Source organism: Toxorhynchites rutilus, chromosome 3 (assembly GCF_029784135.1).
Source record: "Toxorhynchites rutilus septentrionalis strain SRP chromosome 3, ASM2978413v1, whole genome shotgun sequence".
NCBI classification, from domain to species: domain Eukaryota; kingdom Metazoa; phylum Arthropoda; class Insecta; order Diptera; family Culicidae; genus Toxorhynchites; species Toxorhynchites rutilus.
The window spans coordinates 297,002,766-297,027,007 of NC_073746.1; the positions used below are offsets into that span (position 1 = coordinate 297,002,766).

The window sequence follows — 24,242 nt, forward strand, 5'->3', positions numbered from 1 at the left end:
GTGCTAATTATAGATATATGGTATCCATGTGACATGTACACGATTAAAAATTCGGCTCTGTAACAGCTAAAATGCTAATGAGCCTTAAATAAACAAATGTGATAAAAAAAAGTGTCTATTATAAGTACAGTGGGGTGAAAATCGTGACTTTTGAAGATTTAGTTGAATTTTTACCAGGAATTTTTTATATCGATATTGCAGCAAAATTAAGAAAGACAGAAGTTGGGTGTCGAAGAACAAATTGTAGAGAACTAGAGAACTTTAATCCAATCGATAGAAACAATAATGTTTAATATGAATTTCTGGGATAAAACTAATAATGACATATTGAAAATTACCAACTTTTAAGTTTTTCACTTCCAAAATGTTATTTAAATACACTAATTTAGATGTTCCAGTACATTATTCTTTAGCGTACTTTTAATGTAGATCCAGTTAGAGGCATCAGAGTCTGAAACAACAAAAAGTTCTATAACTCTGTCATTGTTGAAATTCAAACATATGCGTAGAAGGATTTTTCTTATCAAATATGATCGTCTATCATCTCCTGAGAGATTCTGAATAAATTTATTTTTTTCGTATGAGAAAGGTGTGACTTTAAGGAAATGAATCAAAAAATTAAATTTTACTTTTATATTAAAAAAACGAAAATATATGCATAAAAAACGAATAGAACAATGTTTTTGACTCGATAAAAAACAGAATTCGATTATATACAGTTCAAAGTTCGTAAAAAGTTCGTAATGTATATTAGCAAATTCCGAAACTGTAAGAAAGTATGAAACGCTGTTGAAAACTATAGAGAAACTGCTATACGCGATGTCCAGAACAACAACTACATACAGCTTCGCATAGTAGTTTCAAAACAATTGATTGTTATTTCAAGCAATAATTCCAAGAGTACAAATCTAAACATATAACTTTTAAACGATTTGTTAATAAAACTTGTCATTATCGATGCGCGTTTTTATTAAAAACATAATCGAAGTTACAGAAAGACATAGACAAGTTTGTTAGAAAATACATTATATCGTTCCTATTACACGATATTGCAATAAATTCGATTTCAGAAAGTTTTGAGGTAAGTTTACTGCTTGCTTTATTCACGTGAATACATTCCTCGTACAGCGAAATACAGCAAATATGTACAGTGTTGTCTACCGTAACTTTCTTGGTGGAAGGAGTAATATTACATATCAATCCAGTATATAACGTATGAACGTTAAGTTATGAAATATCATTAAAGATAATTATACGGTAATTCAAGTGAGAATGAAAATATCTTATAATTTATCGAACATTGCATCGCTCACCCAATCATCACATTATATTCACATAAACTTAAACTCAAAACATATAAAGGAGCGCCTTATGAATCTGCTTCAAAATAATGTCGACGATCTCGCGCGAATTTCTAAAATATAGGTTCTAGCTGGCTCAAATGAAATACGCTTGAGGAATTATTTGCATTCAAATTCAGTAGCACACACTGAATTTGAATGATTCAACTGCAAACTGGCACGTGAATCTCATATGCTACTGAACCAAATATACTGCTTACAGCCTACGTTCAGGGGATAAAAAAGAATTGTTAGACTCTCTTCCAAATAGTCTCACGACTTTTTAGCGTTATGAGTACAAATTCTTCAGCACATATGGATGGACACAATCGTTCTCACTTTTATTTCTCGTGTGGTATCTTCAGCGCGAACAGCAGTTGCTCGGTACGTTAGTGTGAGAGCCTTAGAGCAACTGAACTGTTTTACGGTTCGTTCATTCAAATTTGAATGAATGGTGAAAGCACTGGTGATAGGGAATGCATTGGGTTCATTTCAGTACCTTTAAATAAAACTAATTCAACAAGAATAATAAACGACGCGGAAAAGGTGCAAAATCCAAAGAATCAACTTATTTATTTTACAATTATTTGATATTTAGTTGGTTCCAAAAAGAATATACATTTTATTGGAATAGGCTTAGAAATATCTTGAATCGATTGATGCAGCCATCTCTGCGATTTGTCGAGAAATGGTCGTGTTATAAGCGTTCAAAGGGACCAAAAGCGGTATGCTGCCGATAGCAACCGTAGCTGAACAAATTTGACGCTTTTGACGTAGGATTACGTCTTTCAGGAACATATTGGGGTACAAATTGAAAATCGAAAATCAAGCACATCGTGAAAATTGTCCAATTTAAAATGCTTATTTCTCAGTCAATTCATGATGGATTGATGAAATTTTCGCGTCAATCGATTCCAGCACTCCATAACAATTTTATTATTGATTATCCATAACAATTTTATATTGAAGAAAATAATATATGTCATTAAATTAACTATCGAACAATTGAAAAATCTCAACCCCTATCCTAACGGAAATACCCACTTCTGATTAGTCGAAATAAAAACTAACAGAGACATCAAAATCAAGCTGCCTGGGGGAAATCGGCATTGCAAATACATGAGAGTAGGGGACATTTTTATATTGCAAGTATATGATACGATTAATTCTAGCAAATAAAATTTCAATTTGGAACTTTAATATTGGTTGCTTTGTGAAATTTTATATCAATGACCGATCGTGTATTGGGAAAATTTAACACAAGTGTAGGTGTAAAATTGTATATGGTAGCCGTTGTGTTAAAAATGACTTGATATATGAAACGATTTATTTCTATTCTCATAAATAAAAACCAAGGTTTGTTCCCGCTCGAGAACGAGTCGTTTGGTTTAAGCTGTCTGTTTTGTTGTGTTTATTTTCACACAAGAAAAGTTTATACGGCGAGAAAAATTGGAAAAGTGAAAAAATATTAGAAAAAGTTAGAGCATATAGTATTAGGTGTTAGTCCAATTAAAATTCGCATTGGGTTGAATAAACACTCAGAAAGTAAAAATTATAAAAAAATTACCTTTTCCATTTCAAATATATTTTCTCTTAAAGTAACATGTTTTTACTGATGAGAAAAATTGATAATTGTGATCGGTATTGGTAATTATCTTATATTACATTGATGATTTTTTTTTCTTTATTTCATCCATACATAACACAGGAAGCATCTCGTCTAGGATCACAAAGGGCGGTTTTCATCATATCTCGTGTCACTTCGGTATCTTTTAACTGATACGCACCATCCAACAACTGTTTACCATCCTTCTGTCATCATCACTCTGTAAACACTAGTGGAGTGAACAAACAATACCCAACAACCAAACAAAACGGCCCTTTTCAGGAGGCCGTCAAATCATTCTCAAGGAGTTTAACGATGTTATTCTTCAAACATATCCAAAATCAACAGATAGCCTAACGGAATCCTACGTCAACTATGCGGTCGTGTCTCGGACACGACCCTTCTGTCACTTTTTATTTTGGATATGATTTTAGAATGAATCTGTTCCCGCCAAGATAGGTTTCTGTGTAAAATTCCAGAGCAGTCCAGGGAGCGGACTTGCCACAGGATGTTGCAGAAGCAATTGGATTGAATATAGCCATAGCTGATATACTGAATTCTAAACATTTGGTGTTTTTTTCATACGGATTTTATTTAATTTTCCCTAAATGAAGTGTAGAAAATTAAATTTGTGTTTTCCTTTCTATGTTGGGCGTGACAGTTTCGAGCTTTTTGAAATATTATTTAACGGTTCCCGGAATAAATCGCCACAGAAAACGACTGCAACAGAAACCACCGCTTATAAAATGTGTAGTAGGCTATAAATATTGTGGCGCGGTATTGTATTTCAAAACAAGAATTAACCGGGCAAACGTATCGCCCCAGGCAAACGTAACGCCCCGGGCAGACGTATACCGTCCGACGCTCGCTAGAGCTCGGTCGGACATTGCTAAAGGATCGTATCCTATGTTTCAAACTAACCGGGCAATCAGTGGATCCCAGGTTTGCGTGCGAGACACCGCCGCTTCCGACGGCGGGTCGGCGGTGGACTCGGATTGCGTCATCTTGGCGGCATGGGCCGCCTCGATTCCTTATCCTCGCCAAATGGGGACTTCGTCCCCATTACATTGTCCTCAGAATAAATTTCGAAAAACGAGAACAAGAGAATAAATTTATAATAGAAATGTGAGGCACATGATGTTTTTCCCGCGCCAAATATTTCTAGCCTACTACACTTTTTCTAAGCGGTTGTTTCTGTTGCAGTTGTTTACTGTGGCGATTTATTCCGGTCACCTTATTTAACGTATGTTTTAGTGATCCTGAAAAGGATCGATAGTATGGGTTGTTTTATGGAAGCACCTAAATATGGTTCATTCATGATACATTATTGTTCTCGTGGGAACAATACTCAATACTGGCTACATTATGATTGTGTATGGTGTATTATATCTATATTTAGATTATCACCAGCATTGACAACGCATAAAATCAAAAATGCTTGTATGTGATTCAATCATACAGTGACACTCTCCACCTAACGGTACGAAAACCATCCAGTGCATCCTATCTTTTCATCGAGCCGATGCTGTCGTCTGAGCGCTAGCTGAAGAATCGTGAATGAGGTGATTATATTTTGTTCCTCCAGCAACAATATTTCACATTTCGTAAATTAATTTTTCAAATTTATAATTGACAAAGCATGAAAACACAAACAATGTGTGCGTGTAACTTTAAAATACATAAGCACTCTCCACCAGTCAACATGAAAATCGATGCGGTATTTCAGCTGAACAAAATTGTTTCATCGAGGACTTCGGTTGCTCGAGTAATACGATTTCACTAAAAATACACGTTCTTGTAGATTGTTCTTCTATTTTGCTTACCAGTATTTGTGAGTCATGGCATTTTCTGTTATGTTATGTCTCATTTATTGTCATGAATCGGGATGACAAAACATGAGCCTAAAATCAATTTTGGGTGTACTGCTGCTGCTGACGATGTTGTTGCTGCGGCTGAGGTTGCTTTAATTTTTAACTTCTCTCCAGGAACTGAATAGTGTGCGATATATTCCATTGAATCGAGCAAAATCGTTGTGTGTGATATCAGCATTTGGAAAGACTTTTGTCTTGTCGTGAATGTCGTGCTGAAATGTTGTGTGTGATGAGGTCCGCGTGTCAACCGCAAAACTGTCTCCACCAAGGATTACATCGGCGTTTATTTTGAGCATAACGAAGCAAAGCAACTCTTTTCGGGGTTATTAAGATTGACAGAAAGAGTCCATTTTGAGAAGAGCGCAAAATGGTCAGAAGCGTGTATATATTTAATCGCTGCATGGCACCAGAGTACCATGTTGGTTGTCATTTCGTTGCGTATGATGTTTTCGTGATGTTAAATTTTTTTTTTCAAAGTCTGTAGCTATACATAGCACATCTTTGCTATTTATTTTGCTTTCGTGCGCTACGGCCTTGTTGCGATGCAACAATGTCCTAACTCTGTTGATGATTTTGACAGAGAATTCGAGGAACGTTTTCTCATAAACAGTCATTCTTACGATGTTTCATTTTTGACACTGCATCAGCGTATGGCTTAATATGTAAGCTCTGTTGGACGCTGGTAAATATAAACAAGGATGGGAGATAACGAGACAGAGAGACGAATGACCTTCGGGTTAAATTCCCTTAACAAGAACAGAACTCAACAGAAGGAAAAAAAAGCGCTGGGTTTTAAAAAGAGGATCTAGGCTGAGGCAAATTTGCAGTCCCTTTCAATACTCAAAGCATTTAACATAGCTGGTTTTTGCGTCATTATAGGGGCCTCATTTCCTCGAGCTGTGGACGCGATCAAACATCTCATTCGCTGATGTCTTTGGCGTTGCAATCATTGCATCGAACTGACCCCGATTTTCGAAGAATTGAATAAAATAATAGCGTAGTCCCACGTCATCAATGCGATCGTGTCTTGGACACAACCCCCAATATTTGAAAACCAGCAATCATGATACTTCTTCAAGAAGATGGAAGTGCTCTGAACGAATATGATAATATTCTTTCGCACCATGAAACGGTCCAAGGGGACTGTTTCATGGAAAATTCAACCAAAATTGGGACTTGAGTGGGTCGCAGAAATCTAATGTGCAGTGAAAATAGCGTCTCTTTTCTGATGATAAAATATTGACAATGGTTTGAATACCCATGTCGAAACAATTCGAAAAGAATCATCTATACTCAACGACTATTTGCCGAATTTTATTTCAGCTTCTTCACTCTGGGACTTTTTCGAAATACGAGACAAAATGTATGACTTAGGGTGCTACTGAAAATAGTTATCTCGATTTTTCATATGGAACTCCGTGGGAACTGTTGATTTACACGATAAAATACACAATGCAAAATATTAGCTCAATCGGACTTCATTTACAAGAGTCGCAGACGTTAAAATTTGAATTTTTTGAAACCCGAAAAATCACTAGAAATCGAGATTCAAAAGAAAAATTGATGCCCAAATCTCGTATAGTTGCAAGAAACATCGAGATTTACTGTTATATCGAAAAATTTATTTTGTCAAAACAATTTTTTTTTGCGCACGGTCTGAAAAGTCGGGTTTTGACAAAAAAAAAATCAAGATAACTGTAAATCTTGATGTTTCGTGCAATTATAAGACATTTGGCATCAAAAAACTCAAATTTTAACGTCTGAGACACTAGTAAATGAAGTCTGATTGAACTAATATTTTGCATTGTGTACTTTATCGTGTGGAACAACATTTCGCACGAAGTTCCATATGAATTTTTTTTTTTATCCAAAATAAATATTTTATTAAGGCTCATATGGCGTCAGCCTAACGGGACCGGGAGTTCAATATTGTGAAAAATTGAGATAACTATCTTCATTGGCACCCTAAACCATACGTTTTGTCTCGTATTCCGAAAAAAAACACCAAAGTCTCAGAGTCCCAGAGTGTCATTTGAAGACATTTGGCATAAAGAAAATTGTGAAGATCTCGATTTGCTTCATTCTCACTTGGGTAATTTTTAGAATTCCAATAAACTCAAACTATGACCGCTTTGCGCCACTCTCCCTTAAATCCGATTAAGTTGAAATTTTGCATAGGATATTTTTTCGAGGCGGTCACTTTTTTTTATTGGGTAACTTTTTGAAATTTTAAGGTCTATTTTTTCCCGTACATGCATTGGCACCCTTGTGTATATATTTGATCGCTTCATGACACCAGAGTACCATGTTGGTTGTCATTGCATCATTGCATCGAACTATCGCCATGACAAAGTAGGCGTTTTCTTCACTAAGGATGGCAACTACGCTTACCTCGGGCATTTGTGTCAAATGCGAAATAGGCAATAAATACAATAAACTTTCAATCCATTGACATAAAGAAACAAATTGCGACATATGCTCAGCTTATGTATTGTTCTTGCGAGGGCAAGAATGAATCTTCAATCAATTATCGTCAACTGATTGTACATACATTTTCAGGGCGATCAAAACATTGAATCGAATTGGTTGATATGATAATAAAATAATCAATAATTCGGTCGTGTCTTTGACACAACCTCCAATATTCAACCACAAGCTATCATGGTACTTGTTAAAGAAGCTGGAAGTGCTCTCAGTGGACAGAATATTCATCATTCGCACCATGCAAAGCTTCAAAGAGACTGCTTCATGGAAAATTTGGACTTAGGCGGGCCGCCAAAGCCTAACGTGCGGTGAAAATAGTTAAACAGTGGATTCATCGAAATCCTTGTCAAACTGCAAGTAAGATGTTCAGGCCGCTAGATGTGTCTCAGTTATCCAAGCAGAGTATTTTGAAGAAGGAGCTTGAATTTACAGCTCATTCAAGAAAACGCGTTTACTGTCTCACTGACAAATAGAAGGCAGCAAAAGTTAAAAGGTCCTCTCTTTCGGATTAGGAAAATCGACAAAATATATACAATGTTTTGAATACCAATATCCAAACAACTCTACAAGAATCATCTATACTGATTCGAAAAATAATCTGCGCCATCTAAAGCTACTCAATATTGACTCAACGACTGTTTGTCGATTTGTATTCCAACTTCTTCGCCTGATTTGAATTCTTTTTGATCTTTTTATCCATGGGGGTATGTGTTGTCTAAGCTAAGGAAATACGAATGGCCTTACTAAGGGCAGTTTCAAGTCACGATTGGTAAAATGTGTAACGAAATTCGACTAGGTACCGAGCTTGCGAGCTGCAAGGCCTATCTAAAACGAATCCGGCTTGTAATTAAGGCAAAGAGGGCAAGATTCGAATTTGAGTAACCCAGGTCACCCTGTCATGTCACGGAGAAAAACAGATATATTTGTCACTTGTGTTTCAGATGGTGAAAGCTAGTCACGCGAAATGAAGTAAGTTTAATTTAGTATTTATTTTGCATTTGACGTAGGACTACGTCTTTGATTTCTATGTAGGGGGGTCACTCTACGAAAAATGTTTATTAAGAGTTTCCAAATGCATATTACGCAGAGTCGTTCTTACGATATATGTTATAATATATACCATTAGACGGCAATTTTACCCAGAAATTTTTCGCCTGAGACATCAATGGTGGAAATAATAAAACAAGTGAGCAATTTAACAAATAAAAGAGGTATGTTTTGCGAGCGGATGCGAGGGTAAATCATGTATTATGCATTCTTTCTTCCAACTTCGTTCCCATGAATGTTGTATGTAACACAAAATTGCGTGCAATAATTCGTTCTATTAAACAAATCAGCAAGATGTTAAAGTAATCAAATGCAACATTTCATGCAAGATTTCATCAACGAGAAACGAGCAACGAGAAAAGTGTCACCAATACAGTGATCGTTCATTAATTAGGAGGAGGCAGCGATTATCATGCGAGAACTTATTGAGATCGGCATTACATCGCATCCCAAAAATAAAAAAAATTAAACGAAATGAAATATTAATATTCTTCATGACTCATATTCATAATTCTCAATGACTCAATTCTTTCTATGATAGATTGGGCAGTAGAACCAATACGACTTGATTGTGATTGTCTGCAATCGAACATTATTTCACCGAAAAAGCTACTGCTCTCGATGCCTAATAATAAGAATAGGACAACGGAAAGAAATCACAATACCATAGCTATTCATTAAAAATAAAACAACTTCATGATTTCATGTTTATTTTACCTTGTTGTCAACTTGTTTTTTCGTTTCTTCCCCATAAATTTCATATTCAATGTAATCAATGATGATAGTTTTTTTTGTTTACCCATTCACATATACTTTATCTACCATTCCACCCTGTTGTGTGTCCCACTGATATTCATTAATGATTTTCAGTTAGACAGTTGAACTTCCTGCTAGAAGCTTATTGTCTTTCTTTGTTCGTTGCAAACCGTTTGAAGGTTATGAGTACATACAACAAACGGACCTTTTCAGGGCTACTATTTAGAGTTTCAAAAGAGTTAAACTAACAGATTTCTGAACAATGAAAAGAATTAAATTTAAAATAAACAAGTATTCTGAACGATTACAGTCCCGCGTCAAATTTCCGTCCGTGCCCCTAGGCTCAGACCCTTCTACTTTTTTTTGCTAAAATTTTGAATCTTGTCTTGTCTTGTTTAAGAAACAAAAGATAAACAAACAGCAATTTACCCGCTGGTGGTATTTTTAGAAAATGTGTTCATTAGGATTCGGTAAATGCGCTATGGGATGTAGTTAAGGATTAAAATTCTACTTCTATCTACTTCCGATTGTCCTGAATGAACAGAATTTTTTTGTTTCTATTTTTAGGATTAGACTAAGAGAGAGTTGCAACACCATGAAATGGCAATGGAGGCCACTGGCCTAAATACGATCATTATGATTGATTATATATAATATTGATTTGTTGATATTTTGTATATAAAATCATCACTGTAAAGTTTTTCCAACATTGCAGAGCTAGTTTTTTGTAATTCAAACATTCCCAATTGGTGGACCAGACCAGAATCAGGACGATAATTATAACTTTTAACGTTATAAATATTTTCAATGGTATTGTTTTGAAGACATACTTTGAATGAAAGAATATTAAAAGAGTGATAATAAGCTTCAAACATAGAAAAAAAAATTGTAGGAGGTTATGTTCAAGACACGACCGCATTGTTGACGTAGAACTACGCTGTAGTTTAAATCAAGTCGCTTGTTTATAACTGCGGATATTATTTTATAATGCTTCGAAAATTTTGAATTAACCATTTTACCAGTTTGGTCGCCCTGCAATGTTTTTTTTATTGCAGAATCATTTGACGATAATTGTTTGATGATTCATTCTTGTGCTCGCAGAACAATACATGCTCGAGATAAGCGTAGTCCTGTCATCCTTAGTGCAGAAAGTTTTGCTACTGGCAAGCGAAACCAAGTCACATACAAAATTCCAGAACGATATTTACTTTCTTGGTGACTAATTAAACTAAATAAACTCTATATGTTAATCTCAAGAGTAGCACTGCTTCATTATGATCAAGATTAGCGCAAATACAATCCTAGTTTAAAGCAGTTTTGCAACTGACACGCGAACCCAAATAAATTGATAAATTATTATAACTTCTTGAATAACATGGTAATCCCCAAATAATTTGTTGGTGCACAACCTTAACACCTACTTCACCATAGCGTCAGTTCAATGCATTGATGCATTGATGCCATGCAAAACCAAATCACTGACAAAATTCCAGAACATTTATTTTCTTGGTGAGCTGACGATAGCCTAGTTTGATGATTCCTCACACAATTGTGTAGTCCAGAACCTTAATGCAATGGCATCAGTTTGATGCAATGATTGCAATGTCAGAGACATCAGCGAGTGAGTAATTTGGTCGCGTCCACAGTTCAATCCGAAACGAAGACATGTGATGACGTAAAAGAAGGAAGAACAAGCGATATCCATTGATTTGAATACAGAACGATACTGAAAGTTTACTTTCTTTCTTTGCTTGTTGAATTAGATAGACTTTAAACTTCTTCAGTTCATTCGTCTCTAAACTTCAAAAAGGCCCTTGGAAAACTTCACTTTATCCATCATATTACTCCTCCTCCACCATTGGCTTGAGAAAAGTATTCGATCCCTCGCCGTCCAGCTCGCCCAGCAACGATGTTATTCAGTCGATTTCCTCACGAAGAATGAAAGTTTACCTCAGCGAGATCAACCGTTTATACCTTAGGCAAATATTCCCCTCCCTTCTTCTTCTTTTTCTTTGTTCACTGAGACTCTACACCCTACGGTTTCCCCTTCGTTGCTCGTCAATAAGTTGCTCGTTATTGAGAGCTCTGTTCGGGAAAGCACACAAATGGATAGAACAAATGTATGGGGAAATAAGAATGCTTCCAATTTTCATCAATTTAAACCATATACAGACTATGATATTGTAATGTATATCATATCAAACAAATCTTAGGGAATTTCCGATTCGTTTGGTATGTAAATCGCCAAAATCAGTTCGATGCAAAAATACTTATTAATGTTAACTTTATTTCATAAAAACGTGACCTGTTTTCTGATGTGGCACCCTTAATGAAAGACGTCAAAATGAGTCTATCATTGTAAAGCATTTACAAGACACTGTTTTTAAATTCTTCTCTAGTTCTTTTTCCATAATTTTGATATCCGTCTAGAGAAAATTTGTGTTGGCTATCTGGTCTTCTCCGATAGCCACCCACCAGATGCCAACATTAGAAACACCGTTGAAACACACAATACTAGGGTCGACAGTAAATCACTTTATTCCCCAGAGGCAATTTTCAGTCACTTTGGGTATATCGATAACGTAGAACGATTATGTATTTGCAGACCTTTCACAGTAATTTATTTCACAATTGTACAATAGATTACAACACGTATATTTAAATCCACAATGAACCCTTTATAGTTACATGACATTTATATACAATAATTCCACAATTTCACAATAATTAATATCCAGAACAAACGACACAATCTCCGTTAATTATATGATAAAACATATCCTGCGGTGGACCAACTGCGACTGACTCGGCTCGGCAGAATCGCATTTTGTCCGTTCGTTCCTGATGCTGTTGTTCAGGGTTGCCAATAATATTTTTGAAAAAACTGGAAGATTGCTGGATCCTGTAAAAACTTTTGACGTAGGACTACGTCTTTCATTTCTATACCGGGGTGTAAAACCAAAGTTTCGAGAACGAAAGCGTTACGCTGGAGACCGAGATTTTGAGCGTTAATAGCTCTTAAACAACTGAACGAAATGGTATGATAAACACTTAATTTGAAAGATAAAATGTCTACGCGTCATATACTTGTTACTTTTTCATCCACAAACTTGTTTCAATAGTCTTAAAATTGCTTTCAAAACAGGCTATTGAAATCAAAAATCGGTATATAAGCGAGCGCCGCTCGTAAACCCACTCAGTTATGATTGAACAGCGATTGGAGCATGTTGTCGCTGTTGTTGTGAAGCTAATTTTGTTTATCATGAATGCGCTGATGAACGGTGTCACCAAGAGCCTATTTGTGCACCTAAGGCCAAAAGGGAATCCACCAGGAGGAGAGTGATGCCACGGTTCCGCTTGAAACATCGGAGCAGCCGCCACACACACACACACACATACACGCGCGGAATTCTCGTTGCTATCATCGTTGCTGAAAAATAATCTGCCAGTTCCCCTGGGAATTGAAAAATACATTCATGCGAAATAGTTTATTTTAATGTTTTCTATCCATATAACACTGCAACCAAATACATTAGGTTTTGTTATTTTTCAATCAATCGCAATTAACAGGAAAGCTTCTGAATATTTTTTCCCCATCAGTGGAAATTTTCGTATCCAATATTGGATGCATAACATGAAAAACGGAAAATGTTTCACATCGCGAAAATCAAGTCATTTTCGAGCGATTATTTGCTTTCTACTCATATAATGCTTCGACCAAATACATTTCGTTTTGGATTTTTTCAATCAAGTACGATCAACGTAAGACCACGTCTTTCGGCAATTTATTAGAGGTGCAATGAATCTTTAGGAATTCCCGCTCTACGCGCACTGGCAAACAATGTTTACTCAACAATTTCTCAAACTAGAAATGGGTGTTGTGAGAGAGGATTAGCGAACGCGAAAACGACAAACGGGAGAAAGATACGTTTGGAGGTTGAAGGAAATTGGCAGAAAACTTCTTCATTCTATCATTCAAATAATGTGATTCATACCACTTCGTTTTACCAGAAAGAGTTTCTTAATGCTCAAAGGAGGAATTGAGTCCTCCGAGGAAATTACCCAGCGCAAATTAGAGTCGACTATCGATTGCGGCATTCGTACACAAATAATTTTATAATGCAGTTTCACCAAAGTGATTTCTTCGGATATATTCACTACACACGAAGCACACGAAGTCAGCTCGGATAAGCGCACCAGTAGCAGGATAGGTGGAGAAGCCACATCGCTATCGACCGGGAACTTCGCATGAAATTCGTCGCAATCAGAAGTCGACCGAATTGCTGATCCGCAAGCTACCTTTGCAGCATTTGGTTCGTTGAATTGCTCAGGACTTCAAAACCGACTTGCGCTTCCAAAGTTCCGCGGTTATGACGCTGCAGGAGGCTTATTCGAAGATACAAATGTGTGTGCTATCCACGCAAAACGCGTCACATCATGCCCAAGGACATTCAGCTGGCCCATCGAATCCAAGGAGAGGGTGCTATATTAGCTTAGCATATAATCATCGGCCCTTTTCAGGGCTCCAAATTTGATGGATTAGAGTTTAGAAAAGTTTTTTGCAGGCCAAACTGAAACGAGAATTTTCGTTTGGATGCCATACAGCATCGAGAAAATTCCGGATTCCGGAAGATCTAATCGTTGCTGAAAAATAATCTGCCAGTTCCCTGGGAATTGAAGAATACATCCATGCGAAAGAGTTTATTTTAATGTTTTCTAATTATATGGGGAACACAGCGACCAAATACATTTGATTTCGTAATTTTTCAATCAAGTGTAATTAGCTGGAAAGCTTCTGAAGATTATTCTTTCCCATCAGTAGGATATTTTCGTATCCAATATTGGATGCATAACATGAAAAACGGAAAATGTTTCGTATCGCCAAAATTATATAATTTTCAATCGATTATTGCTCAGTCGCCGAAATTTTCATACTCAGAGAGTTCATTCTCCTCTAGTTTGCCTTCCAAATTGCCATCGTAAACCACACCTTCTCTCGATTCAATCACGCACGAAAAGCATACTGAAATGGTATTCTGGTGGTGAAACCCATTCATTTTTCGTGAGGCGTCGTGCACAAATTACGTAACGTGATAAGGGGGGAGGGGTTAGATGTTGCGTTACTTTCTGTTTATTAGAGATAGGAAATTGCGTTACGAAAGGGGGGGAAGGTTCAAAATCCGGATTTTTGCGTTACGTAATTTGTGCACGAAGCCTGAGGACATCGACAAGACAACATCGTTACTGAACGAGCTGAACGGCGAGGGATCGAGGTATTCATTACCTGGCTTGACCTGACCTGAAATGCAATCAGTTTGTTTTAACTGTGAGGGAGCGCAGAAAAGCCGATTGATCAGAAGGAGAAGAGAAGGTGACCAAGAGAGTATCAGCATCGAAATACGGTTCCTCGGGAAGACATAGCAGCAGCCGTCACACACACACACACATACACGCGCGCAACTCTTTTCGTTTGCTGGTTATCGAGAGGAAACCTGGAAAGAAATGATCGTTGCTGAAAAATAATCTGCCAGTTCCCCTTGGAATTGAAAATTACATTCAAGCGAATTTATTTTAATGTTTTCTATCCATATAATACTGCGACCACATACATTTGGTTTTGTGATTTGTCAATCAAGTGCAGTTAACAGGAAAGCTTCTGAAGATTATTCTTCAGAACAAGGTTTTTTGTATCCAATATTGGATGCATAAAACCTTGAGTCTTCAAAGTAACACTCTCGTTTTTGAAGTCACCCAAATATTTATTTATTCATTCATTCAGGATGGATTTAGATTCAACTTCAAACAAATGATCTCTAAATCAACGATAGTCCTACGTCACCCCTGCGGTTATACCATAGATATAACCCACTTCCTGTTTTTTTTTGGTATTATTCTTTGCTAATTTACATCTTGTATTAGGCTTGTACAAACCAAATTTCGGTATCAAGATCAAGATGAGGGACCCTTGAATATTTCCTCTAGCTCGAGAAAGTACTTTTGAAAAAATATGCATAGTATGCTTTGTTGCAAAATATACACTATGGTTCACATGCATTTTATGCAAAGTATGCATCAGGTATTTAGGGGAGTTTGTTTGTGTTAATTGAATTAATCATATTTAGAACTAAAATTCCTTTGAGTGACTATGAGAAACTAATATCCATTTGTTGTAAACGGGAGCAAGGTTACTTGGGTTTTATATTCATATCAATTAAAGTGAATGGAAACCATTCACCCTATGACTATGACTCTATGACCTTCAGAATGGTTTGGAACATCCGATATTTCTATAAATTGAAACACAGTGTAGCACATTGATTCTTGAGTAGGCTGTTAAATAAAATTAACAATTGAGTGATACCCTGTTTTTAAAGAAGTTTTATAAGTTTCCACCATTCGGGAAAGCTCTTCGTTTTGGAATTTTCGACAAAAGACCGGCGGATTGAATAAAATGGACAGAACCGAATTACAACCTCGCCTGTCGTAGAAAAGAGGGATCGAATCAAGGTCGAATAATAAATGTCAGAAAATATAATTACATAAGGGATAGGAAGAGGGAGGGACAGATAATATTTATCATTGTAAATTTATTTTACATAAAATGGATAAAACTAGGGCACAAATATGAAAAACTGGATAAAACTGGACGATATTCCAAAAAAGCTGGAAGATTTTAGGGTTCAACTGGATGACTGGATCGAGAAAAGAAAACTGGATGAATCTTTAAACTGAAACATTGGCAACGCTGCTGTTGTTGTACCCGTTGTACCTCGCCTGCGCGATGTTTTCCCTCCGACTTAACTTCGGCTGTGGTGGAATTTGTTCGTTACTTTGTTTTGGTCCCGGTTTACTGCAGAGGAAGCGAGATGTGTAGTTTCACTCTTGTGAACCCTTTTCCTCCTGTGGGTTTTTTGTTTGTTGTTGCTGTCTGGGCGAATATTATTGTTATGCTATAGGTCATTGTTCGCCTCAGACAACAGCTGATTGCGTTCAGGGTTGTAGCGTTGGTGCTATGCTAGGCGCAAACAATTTGAATCACTTTCGCTTTTGTCAAATTCCTTGAAACCTATGAGGATTATGCTTCTGATTCTGACCGATGCTGCTGACCAGTTTCTGTTTAAATAATTAAATCAAACCTCATGTCCCGTATATCAAATTACACGAGAATGGGAAGGATAAGAGGATTAAACTTCAGAATCCCATATGGGAGTAGCTCAGATTATACTGATCGTGAGGTGGATAAAGTCGGGTTTGTTCTGATATATAGAAGATATTATTATTCATCAAAATTGTAGAAACGGTTCATAAAAAATGATTCTAAATATTTCTCACTATTCAAACGAACAAGACAGAGCTGAGTACAAGAGTATGCGAGATTACGATTATTAAACATAATAGTCATGTTTTATCTCTAGCGTAAAAACTAATCATCGCGGTATAATCACAAACTTGTCGTTCTAAAATATACGATTAATTAAATGGAATATTATCTCATACGCTGTATTAATTTTGCCTACATAACGTTCAAACGTCCAAAATAATGCAACCGACACAACGTTCAAACATGTCGCTTATAAACGGGAATGAACACTTTCACTTCACGGAGATCATTTTTAAACGCAACTGTCTGTGATAATGATGATAGACACAAAAAAGATCAAGTGAAGTGTAAGTGACGTGAAAGCGTACGTGACAGTGATGTTCGTGATTAGGCCCAATGTCAACGTTTGACCGCTTTAAAGCACTTCATTTGGCTTGCTAACAAAGTCAGTTTAACATTCTTCGATTCAATTTCGTACAAATTCTGACAGAATCAGAACTAGCGATAACTAATAAGGGTTGTTGTTGAGTATCTAATGATGCTTTTCGAATTATTTTTATTTAATTTATGGTTCTATGATGGTATAAGATGAATGCTCTAGGAAACAATTTTTTTCTGGGATCTATTTTTTGTGTCCATGAGAAGCATGTGGAGCAAAACAAACTGCTTTTGTTTTTTGCATAGAGTCATGAAATTTCCATTCCATGTTTAAAGAAAAGAAGATACTCATATAAAATAAGTAGATAAATTGGACAAAGTGATCGATAGATCGATTCGGCTAAGATTGATTCTTTTGTGCCGATTTTAACAGAGAATCGATTCCTACGCCGTTTAGAAAATTCATTCGTCAAGATCGATGTTTTTTAAAGATTGCCCAATCCTATTCTGAACACAGGGTCAGTACTGTGAGTCAGTTATGACCGTGAACGGAAAAGCGTTGTTCGAAGAGATCAGAGTGAGCATCATGGTGGAACATACAATAGGCTACTGACCAGCAAGAAGAGAAATGCATGGGTGATTGTTATAGCTAACGAAATGACATCCTACTATGCAAGTTTGAAATGGTTTCAATATGATTTAAAAATCTTTCAAATAATTATTTTTTTCGAAGCGGTTTCAGAGATAATTTTATACATCATTCTAAAAGGGTTTTGTTGGTTGAAACTGATTCTAATGCGAAAGCGCAAAGAAGAGTACAAATGTCAAAACATTCAAACATTCACTTCACTTCCCATCCCAAAATTTTCTACCTTCCAGTCCACTACTTTTACTGGGTGGTCAAACAAACAGCAGTTAAGTCCTAGTGACCTCTTTTTGCACGGAAAATCCCGCGGCCGGACGATACGAGCACACGGCGAACCACCATCATCAACCCATCCCGAGCGCAGGTCTTTCAGAAGACCTTCAATTAAGCGCGTCACTTCCTGTCGGCCTTTGCGCTCTTGATGGACAAAGTCGCGTGGCGTGACTTCTTGGGGCAGGAAATCCATCAATCGGAGTCTCTTCTTATGTGTGGATCCCTCCCGATCGTCACGACGATGGATGGTTTACTCTTGCGAAGTATTTTGCGCAAAAGCCACACTTCGAATCACGCCCCTATTTTTACATCGATCTTTTTCGTGCTAAACCGTCGCCACTGGCGAGTGACCCCGGTTTCGCACCTAGTAGCGAACAGAGGCTACATGATTGATCGATGGAACCCTTTCGCGATCATCGCGGTAGATTGTCCACGGAAAACAGCGCCCCATACTACGAGTAATACATACGCCTACTTTGCACTATCATTTGATCGTTTGACAGACGTCGGCCACGCAATGTGGCTTGTTGTGACGTGATTGATGTTCAAGAAATGGGTCACTAGATGGGAATTACCCCTCGCTAAATTGCATGATATTAGAGGGTAGAATGATAATTACGAAGATTCTGGGTCAGTGTGAGCATGTGTCAAAACCTGGTTCCCTTTTCATAGAATCGCACACGATGGGTGGTAGATTTGAGACAGTAATAAGTGGTTTGGATTTTGCTTTTATCGTTTTCTAGCGCAAAATGATGAGTTTCCGTGCGAACATTGTGATTTATGTGTGCTCACGCTATGATGGAGATGGCAATGCAACAAAAAAAAATGAAGCAGTAATAGGATTACGTCCGAGTGAGAGTTGAACAGCCGGTTCCCGAAGCGAGAGAAACCTGACTCCATATGGTTCCGAGGGGGTAGATCAATCAGATCAGGTTTTTTTGTGCCTTGCTGCCAAGATGGTGCCACCAATTAATTGTGCATTATTGCCAATGTCATAAACAGGTTCTAACAGCTGGGGCCTAGAGTTTATTGCCCTCGCTGTCGGAGGCTATAATTGATGAATGATTTAATTGATGTCGCAATTGCTCGGCGGATGCTTGGAATTATTGCCTGTTTGCTACTTGTTTTCTTGTAATTGGTTTGGCTGTAAGAATGGCTGATGTTCATTAGAAGCGACTGAGTTGTCAACTCGTTGTTTGTTTTCTGAAGTGGTGATGGGAAGAAACAGCTCGTCTCGGACGTGGAGAAGAGAATCGATACAATTACCTCAACAGTTTATAACTTGTCCATCTTGCTCCTATTATACCTGCGGAAGAAACGAAATAAAACAAGAATTAGTGTCATTTTCGGAATGCTGGTTCAATGAACTGTGTTATACATGGTCTCATTCACTTTTGTCCATTTGTTTATGAAGAGCACAATCTCGACTTTCCAAAAGGAAATAAAACAGAGCTATCACAAAATAAGCTGAAAATGTCCCCAGCGCAGTGGTTGTGCTGCCATTCACCGCAGTCAACGCGAAATTTACTAGAGCATGTTAATTTCGCTGTTCTTTGATCGTGTCTACCGGTCGAGCGCGGGACAAAAAAGTGCTCTTTTTCCCCTCCGTTGACAAGAAACGCTCGAGCTCTGCTCAACTCAACGAGTGCATTTGGTTGGTTCTTCGGTCAAGCAGGGGAAACCACTAATAACTCTCATCGAGACGCCTCGATCGCACGTGCACTGCTGCGTACTCTGAAGCGCCTCCGCCGGCGAATCGAGGCTAGAGCGCTTTTCTCGATTTACCGCCAGCTTTTCATGTCGACAGCAGCGACAGGCCTTGAACTGGAGCGCGATCCTATCGCCATCGCTCATCGCGCCGCTGGACACAGAATAAGCGACCCGGACCAGCCTCACTACCGATCGCGTTTGGTGGGGTTAAGTCGGTTGGTGCAAATCCAATTTCATCGTAATCTCCATTCACCAACGCGTTCCGGACGAAACGAACGAACGAAAGTGATTGAGATTTCAAGAAGACGATTAAAATCGGAAAGGCCGTAAGGAAGGAAGTGAGCGGTGTTGAAGTTGCCGCTGGCCGGCACACTTAACGTCTGCAGCGAAATGGCGTTCCGATTTGCGTTGTGATTTATGAGAGAGCCTCACAGCGAGATGTCGCTGCGGGTGATGTTCGCTCCTAATTATTTTCGGCTGTGTCCCACTTGGATTAGCCGGTAATTAGTTTTTTAGATGCTTCGTTCTTTTCGGAGAGACCGCAGGACTGCTTGTGTTTTCTGGGGCATGCTTTATCGTATGGCCCTCATTGGAAAGGGAGATATATGAATGCCGTCACTTTGCTTTCGCCGCGGGCAACGGTCGGAAGGTAAAAACAAAACGATTTTTGTGATCAATGGGCGATGCATAAGTGGCATAAGTGACAGACTTTGGTGGCTAGCTCGCGGTAAGCGTTGTAAATTGATCAGACACGGGGTGTCGTCATAAAGTGACCACTGTTGATGAATCGAGAAGAAATCACAAACGTAAAATGCTTGTGGAATAGACGAAGCGATCATTCATTTTGACAGAAAATGTATAGTAAAATTAAAAAAAAATACACACAGATTTTTGAAGAGAGCGTATCTATTTTTGCTTTTCGCCATTTTTTGTGGCACTGCGGCATGGATTTAGATATGAAATTTTCCGTTATTTGTCCGCTCGATACACGACCGCAATGATGTACCCATACGTCTGATAATATTCAACAGTGTCTTCAAGTCTTAGTTATCGATTATCGATATCGTATTACCAAAATCCGTGCCAAATTCAAAAGGATAGGGTAGGGCAGTGGTTTTCAAACGGTGCGAAGTTATAGCAAATGCTCCCACTTGAAAACCCACCTTGAAAAAAAACCTTATTTAATTTAATTTCACTGGGCATATAGTGATTTGTCTTGTATATTCCGAGTCAAATGTCGTATGCCTGCGACGCGCAACTGAAATAGAGCCGTTCCCAGTTGGGTAAGTTAATTATTTTTGTATCCATAATGTCCGGTTGTATCAACGAGGTGTATTTGTGTCGTTGGGATTTCAATTCTACTTTGAAAACGGTTTGTGGTTTGATTGTTCAACACGAATAATATGTTAAAAGTTTGTATTAAGATAAAAAAAGATTTTTCAATATCGCTACATTTTCTATTAACCCACACTGTCGTTCTACGCATAACTGTCAGCAACTGAGAAAAACGCAATCAAAGTTTTCTAGCATATTTGTCTACCAGAAGTTTTAAGCATTTCAGTTTAGCAATACATCGGGTCTTTCATAGGCAGTAAATTATTGTTTAATGAAATGTGAAAGTTCCTCTCACTTGAATCTGTTAAGCTTGATTACCGGTTTGGAAATTCATGGTGCGACAGTTATGCCTGGAATATAAAGATGGGACAATTGAACTTGATGTTGTTTTTTAAAAGCTGGGAACAAACAATATGTTTTTTTTTCTGAAGATTATACAAGAAGATCGATGAAGATCGTTTTATGAAAAAAAGTTAAAATTGTCAAAAAGTAACATGGGACAAATATGCGTAGAACGGCAGCACAAAATGTTTCTCAAGGTTTTTCAACGTAACTCCTAAACATATATTTGTACCATAATAATGTATTCGGAAAAGTTATTGGAAATTTTGAGCAAATTCATAAAATTTCATGAACATGACGGTATAACACGACAAACATATTAAAAGAGCCTATTTATTACAAAAAAGACAATAAATTAGAAATATTTATTTCAATATCTCTAGAATGGCTGCGAGATTCATAATGAGCTTTTTGTTGTAAATCACATCACGATTCATAATTGGTGTTAGACCTGATCATTAACATACCAAAATTCTAAGTTTTCAAAATTTATAGGGACTCGATGTTCCACAAAGATCGTCAAAAATAGTTTTACCGTGTTGGACCCATCTTTCGAATTTTCTAAACGACTTATATTTTAAATTTGTTAAAAAATTTATAAATACATATTTGAGATATTGCAAATCAAAGTTTTTTTTAGTTAATAAAAAAATAGTGCTATTTTTCTCTCGGATTTATAGAAATCGCATCAACCGTTTACACTAGCGCGAACTTATACAGGGTTTTCCATTTCGGGCTTCCGAAAGTATACAGCCCTGCGCTGACAACGATTTGACATAGATGTCAACCAAAGCGTCATATCGTTAGTTGAATGTCTGCCATTTTACAATATGGATCGTTTTAGCATCGCACAACGTGTTAATTTTGTTAAATTATACTATAAAAATGATGAAAAACCGGCAAATGTTTTTCGAGCATTACGGACGGATTTTGGTCGTCATGGACGGCCTACAGAGCACACAATCGCTAATGTAGTGCGTAAATTCGAACAAACTGGATCCGTAGCGGATATTGTGAAACCTGTGCATCATCGTAACGTGCCTTCGGCCGAAAATATTGCTGCTGTTGCTGCCAGTGTGGAGGATGACCCGAATGTTTCGATTTCACGGCGTGCTCAGCAATTGGGCTTGTCAAACACATCATTGTGGCGAATTTTGCATTTGGACTTGCACCTACATCCATATAAAGTCCAACTGGTACCAAAATTAGAGCATGGTGACCATGGAATGCGTCGGGCATACGTCGATTGGGTGAACGAACAACAGCAGCAAAATGCAGAATTTTCGCATCAAATTTTCTTCAGCGATGAGGCACATTTCGAGTTCGGTGGCTATGTGAACACCCAAAATTTCCGTATATGGAGCTCAGAAAATCCACACGTGATTGTTGAGAGGCCATTGCATCCGCCAAAAGTCACTGTTTGGTGCGCGTTATGGTCTGGTGGAGTCATCGGGCCGTATTTCTTTGAAAATGAGGACGGCGAGACGGTAACTGTGAATGGTGAGCGCTATGGCCGCATGTTAACCGATTTTTTTTTGCCACAAATTGAAGATATGGATACGGATGACATGTGGTTTCAGCAGGACGGCGCCACGTGCCACACAACACGACCGAACATGACCATATTGCGAACGAAATTTGAGGGACGCATAATTTCGCGTTTTGGTGATGCCAATTGGCCGTCCAGATCATGCGATTTGAACCCGCTAGACTTTTTTTTGTGGGGTTATGCGAAAGACCGTGTCTATGCCAACTCTCCGCAAACTCTTGAACATTTGAAAGACAACATTCGTGAAGTTATAACCGAGATACCGCCCCATATGTGCCGAAAAGTCATCGAAAATTACCTGTTCCGGATCAAGGTGTGCGAGGAAGCCCTAAGTGGACATTTGAATGATGTTGTATTTCACACATAATGGCGTAAACCAAACTTTAATTTGAAATAAAAGTTTCATCGAAATTCGAATTCTAAGTGTGTTTTATTTCAATTTACTTTCGGAATTTAAAGTTGGAAAACCCTGTAGTACTACATTCATTTTCTAATGACTTTTTGATACAGTCAACTTTGGTAGACCGCAGGGTAACATTCGACCAATTAGTCGCCCGTAATGCCCGAAAGTTTGGCCACCACTACTCTATATGGTCTATTTTGACGTAGGACTACGTCTTTAATGTCTGTGCCGAGGTGTAAGTTCGAAGTTTCGAAAACGCGAGCGTGACGCTTGGAATTCAAGGTTTTGAACGTTAATACCACTTTGCCGGCTGAACGGAGTGGTATGATAATCACTTTATTCGAAAAACAAAGAGTCCAAGAGCTACATGATTGTTACTAATTGACCCGAAAACTTGTTTCAAATTGAAAATTGCTTTGACGACAGGCTATTGAAATAGCACAAAACTGTATATAAGCGGATGTCAGCTTGGCAATCCATGTTCAGAGACGAATGAACTCCCAAAGTTTAAAGTCTCTCTAATTCAATATCGTCGTCGTCGTCGGCAACTCATTTAGTTTCTGTTTTGCTTTCGCATGGAATGGTCATGATGGATTGTTCGCTTGTAAATGCGCTCGAGCAAAAGAAGATTTGCGCATTCGATTCCCGTGATGTACTAGCATCAGCTTCTATTCTGCCTTCGCGTGGAAAGGTCATAAAAACTCTCGAGTATCATTCTCACGAGAACAGAATAGAACGATGAATCAAACTTCATCAGTTGCTTTTGCAAAGCCACGTAAACCCAAAGGTTCTTTTCTGGACACCCAACAAGTTCAAAATAGTTGAATTTCACGTTAATAACAACATGGGGGTCTCCGTAGCCACATTGGTTGCGCGTCCGCTTAGTAAGCGATCGATCGTGAGTTCAAAACTCAGGGCCCTCATTGACCATCTTTGTGTTGTTACAGAATAACTACGTCTACGCAACAATCATCAGCGATGGAGATCTATCCACGGTCGAAATAAGATCGATTCATCCATACAACTGCTCTGCTCTGCAAGACACATCGGGCTGCTGTTCTATAAATAACTCAACAATGGTCAATCAACTGTCTCCGCTGTCGGGTGGTCTAACTGGATAATGGAAGAACAGAAAGAGTACTCTTACGCCTAAATGGCTACTGTGTAAATGTACCATATGC

General features: G+C 37.9%; 1 protein-coding gene across 1 annotated transcript in view; it reads right to left on the bottom strand.

The window, feature by feature from the left end:
* The window catches only part of LOC129776339 (uncharacterized), a 276,882-nt gene that overhangs the window by 115,314 nt on the left and 137,326 nt on the right, over positions 1–24,242 (bottom strand). The window lies entirely within an intron of this gene.